This window comes from Grammomys surdaster, unplaced genomic scaffold (genome assembly GCF_004785775.1).
Source record: "Grammomys surdaster isolate TR1022 unplaced genomic scaffold, NIH_TR_1.0 126109, whole genome shotgun sequence".
NCBI classification, from domain to species: Eukaryota; Metazoa; Chordata; class Mammalia; order Rodentia; family Muridae; genus Grammomys; species Grammomys surdaster.
The window spans coordinates 759,969-765,049 of record NW_021620917.1 but is presented as its reverse complement, the minus strand read 5'-3'; positions in this window follow the sequence as shown (position 1 = coordinate 765,049).

The window sequence follows — 5,081 nt, the reverse complement described above, 5'->3', positions numbered from 1 at the left end:
ATAAATAAATAAATAAATAAATAAATAAATAAATAAATAAATCTTTTTTAGAAAGAAAGAGAGAGAGAGAGAGAGAGAGAGAGAGAGGAAGGAAGGAAGGAAGGAAGGAAGGAAGGAAGGAAGGAAGGAAGGAAGGAAGGAAGGAAGGAAGGAAGAAAAGGAAAGAAAGACCCCCTACCCTGACATCTTGAACTTAGGGGGAGGCAACCCATGTACATGAATTTTTAAAAGCTTGCTTTAGATAATTTGGCCTGATGATTTGGGTGGGTAGTCTTTTCCCTCCCGTCTTGAGACTCATTGGATTCATATAAGGAATGCAGCCTAAGTGGTCTAACAATGGCTGCCTCACACGAGAGAGGCAGAGAAACCTGTCTCAACAGTGTCATTCTGGGGCTAAAGGCCTAGACCAGTGGTTTTCAACCTTCCTAATGCTGAGACCCTTTAATACAGTTTCTCATATTGTGGTGTCCCCCAACTGTAAAATTATTTTGTTGCCACTCCATCACTGTAATTTTGCTCCTGTTTTGAATCATAATGTAAATATCTGATGTGTAAGCTTTCTGATATGGGACCTCTGGGAAAGGTCATTTGAGCCCCCAGAGGGGTCCCGACCCATAGGTTGAAAACCACTGGCCTGGAGGGTTCCTGGGAGCTGTTCATCTTCAGTCCATGTTGGCATCCAGAAGAAGCTGATTTTGATATCAGTGAAGGATGGGTCTTCCTGCTGCAAATAATCTGGTCAAGAAAATCTCTCCCATGAGTGCCCAGCAGCTTGGGGTGTAGTTGATTCCAGGAGTAATCAAGTTGACAGCTGGGATGGACCACCACACAGTCAGGAGAACGGTTACTTGCTGGCTTGTTCTCAAGTTCAAGGTCCCCAATTTTTCCTAGCCCAGGTCTACCTTAGAGTTGAGGACCTCCCACAGTGGGCTGGGTCTTCCCATACTGATTAACAGTTAATGATAGTTGCATGCAGTTATGCCCAGAGGCCAATCTGATCCAGGCAATCTCCCCCTACCCCCAAATGAAACTCCCTCAGATAACGGCTGGGCTGTGTCAAGTTGACAGCTAACCATTAACCAGGAGAGGCCACTTGGCTTTGCTCATGGTTGCACCCTCAGTGTGGATATCAGGAGCATTTCTCGAGTGGATGATAGGTAGGCTCTAACACCAAGTCATTTGTTCTGTCCAGAGCTATACCTTAAGTCCCTCAAGACCCAGATTTATGAGGTTTTTGCTTTTAATTTTTTTCCATTTTCATGTGCATTCATATATGTATATTTTTACATGCATGTGGGCATCCACACGTGTGGAGGCCTACAGCTAATGTCCAGAATCATCCTAGCGAATATGATTAGTCTCACTAACCATCTTGCAGGGCTGACAGGCGTGCTCCACCATGCCTGGCTTATGGGGTGCTGTGGCTCATACATGCCAGGCAAGCACAGAAAGTTGTGCCACCTCAAACTCAGTTGGGATAGCAACCAAATTACCCCCAAAACACACAGGTTCAAAAACCAGCCTTAACCTGAAAAAGGCCATTGGGAAGTGATGTCGTCTGTAGGAAGAGGAAGCCAGTGGGCGGCCCTTGGGTTTTTGGGGCAAGGAGGCGTTCCATGTCTTTCTCATTTGCTTTCTAGAAATAAAAAAAGCCATCCACCCTGCCATGGATTTCCCACCATGAGTATTTGGCACCCCACCAGAGACCCAAAGCAAGGCTGTACACCCAGTCTTGGGCTGGAGTCTCTAAAACTCAAAGAAACCTTCACTCAGTGTTGGATCCTGGGAATTTAGATCAGTACTGAGGGTTTGGGCAGTTGCTGGAGATTTGAAGGAAATGAACTGATCGGTAGTTTGGGAAACAGCGTGGCTGTAATTAACCCAGGCTATCTATGAAGGAAGTTCAGACCCTGCCTCTCTGCCCTTCTGTGACTTCTTGAAAAGGCTTGTAGCACCCCCTGGTGTCCATTACTGGATTTGCTGGAATTTCATAGAGGAATGGGGGGTGAGATCTTTGGTAAGTAGATTCCAGCTCAGAGGATAGGTTTGGGGTAGACTGGAATCTAGTTCTGGACACAGAAGGCGTGAGGGGTCAAAGAGAAAGCCAAACATAGATAGGCTCACCATGGTCTCAGGGTATAGTCTGGGCTGGACACAGTATTGGGAGTCATTTCTATGGAAAGTATGTGTTTTATATCAACTTGATACAAGCTAGAATCATCTGCGAACAGAAAGCCTCATTGAAACAAAATGCCTCCATAAGATTCGGCTGCAGACATGTTATAGGGTTGTTTTTTTTTTTTGTTTTTTTTTGTTTTTTGAGACAGGGTTTCTCTGTGTAGCCCTGGCTGTCCTGGAACTCACTCTGTAGACCAGGCTGGCCTCGAACTCAGAAATCCGCCTGCCTCAGCCTCCCAAGTGCTGGGATTAAAGGCATGTGCCACCACTGCCTGGCAGGATATTTTCTTAATTAGTGATTGATAATGGAGGGCTCAGCCCATTGTGGGTGGCGCCATCCCTGGACTGGTGGTCCTGTGTTTTATAAGAAAGCAGGCTGAGCAAGCTACGAGGAGCAAGCCAGTAAGCAGCACCCCTCCATGGTCTCTGCATCAGCTCCTGCCTCCAGGCTCCTGCCCCGTGTGAGCTTCTGCCAGCACTGCTTTTGATGATGAACTGTGATGTGGGACTATGAGCAAAACAAACCCTTTCCTCCCCAGATTGCTCTTGGCCACCGCATTTCATCACAGCAACAAGCAAACCCTGACTAAGGCAGAGAGTAAACCACACTGTCCGGTGGGCTTTCTGCGGAGGGCATCTCCCAGAACAGATAATGCAGAATAAAGAAACTTGGGGTTCCATAAAAAGAGCAAGACAGAAGTCAGAGTATCTCTGACCCTTGTGGGCATCTGGGGTACACACAGGGAAACAGAAGATCTGCCATGGCCAGGCTGTCTCACAGAGGCATGACTAGAGCTGCCCCTCCCCATCTGGGTTGCATCTTTTGTATTTCCTGGAACTGGGGTCCTATACTCTACTGTTATGCATAGGTGTCTGTATTCCTGTGTGTTTGTGGAGGTCAGAAGATGCCCGGAGTCCTGATCTATCAATTTCTGCCTTATTCTTTTGAGACAGTGTCTCTCACCTAACCTGAAATTGGACTGGCTACTGCCAGCCATCCTCCTGTTTCCACCCCAAAGTACTTGGGTTACAGGTATGTGTGCAGCTATGCCTGGCCTCCTGTGAGGGTGAGACCCTAAACGGTTCTGTGCTAGAAGGGACTGGAAATTGTAGAAGCTGATTGCCATGTTGTCTACCTCACCTGTGTGAGTATGGGTGAACATGCATGCGTAAGCGTTCTGCTAAGTCTTCAAGCAGGTACAGCAGATGTGGGAGGGTTCATTGGGGGATCTGTGCACCTCTTCACTCCTGGCCGTGGCCAAGGCCTGGCAAAGAAAAATGCCAGATGTGACACATGACCAAGTGGACACTGCCACCTGCTAGAAACTGTAGGCAGACAGTGTTTGAGGTCTGGCATTTGCTGCCCTTATCTTTTGAGAATCCCACTGTCCTTTCTGTCCAGCAGTAGAAAACAGGGTCTTCCCCCATACCCTATGGTCCCCAGGTACCTCTCTAAGTAACTCAGAGAACTGCTGTTTTTCAAAAGTATAAAAAATAGTGTTGCAAAGGAAAATAATTCTGTTAAAATTCTAATGTTTGTACACATGTGTGCGCATGTTCATCTATGTGAGTACTTGTGCACATGCGGGTGAAAACTAAAGGCAGGTGTCATTCTTCGCCCACTCTCAGCTTTGTGGGGGGGGTTTTGGTGGTGGTGGTTTATTGTTTTTCGAGACAGGGTTTTTCTGGGCAGCCCTGGCTGTCCTGAAACTCTCTCTGTAGACCAGGCTGGCCTGGAATTCAGAGATCTGTCTGCCTCTGCCTCCTGAGTACTAGGATTAAAGGCGTGTGTCATCTCCGCTCAGCCTACCTTGTGTTTCTTGAGACACCATTTCTCACTGGCCTAGAGATTGCTGATCAGCTAGTGTAGCTGGCTAAGGAGTCCCAAGGATCCTACTTCTGTCTCCACAGAACTGGGGTTACAAACACCAGCTGCAAAGGAAGGTGTGCCCTTCCCCGGCCTTGTTTATTACTACAACAGACCAAATAATAGGATCTAGGTGGAACTACCCACCTTGGCTGCATGACAATAGACACCTAGGTGGAGTCACCCATCTTGGCCGCACCTACAGCTTGCTACAGGAACTTCAAAGAAGAACTGCCCCTGAGCTTGCCTTGACATCTCCCACCGTGACCTGTGACCAAGAATAGATTATCCCACCCATCTCTCCTGGCTGAAACTAAGAAGGGTTCCGGCGGGGTCTTTCCCTTTAAATTGAAAGCTGAACATTAAAGCAATGAGCCTTGATCAGAGACCTTTGTCTTGGCTTCATCTCTTCTCGCCCTCTGTCCACCTTTTGTTCCCTCTTTTCAGGTGGACCTGTTCAACTCGTGGCCGCGGGCGGCTACAGAAGGAAGACCCTCTCTGAATGTGGGCCACTTCCATGGAGCCATGGACCAAATTTAAAAAAGAAAAAGTGACCAGCTATTGACCTGCCACCTCATATTCCTGTTGCCACGTCTTCCCTTCTCTGAAGGACGGTCTGCCTTAGAACACCACACCTGGGTCACCCCACCTCCGGTGGGTTTCACTCTGTCCCTTTGCTGCCTTTAAGCACCTACAAAGCTTCACTGACACATGGGGGGAAAAGATACACGCTGCCACACAGAGTGTGCTTGATGAAGCTTTTATTCAGGAACAAGGGCGGTATGTCATGGGAATGAATGGTACAAGAGACAATACTATTTCAGCAGGATGTCCAAGGGCCAACAGTTACAGTGACAAGAGATCTACCTTCACAGACTTGATCATCCTTATCCAGCAGGTGCAGGCTGCCCAGGCATGCTGAGTACCAGGGTAAGCCTGGAAGCTTACATCCACACCTAAGTACCGTCTTTCTTTCCTTCCTTCCTTCCTTCCTTCCTTCCTTCCTTCCTTCCTTCCTTCCTTCCTTCCTTCCTTC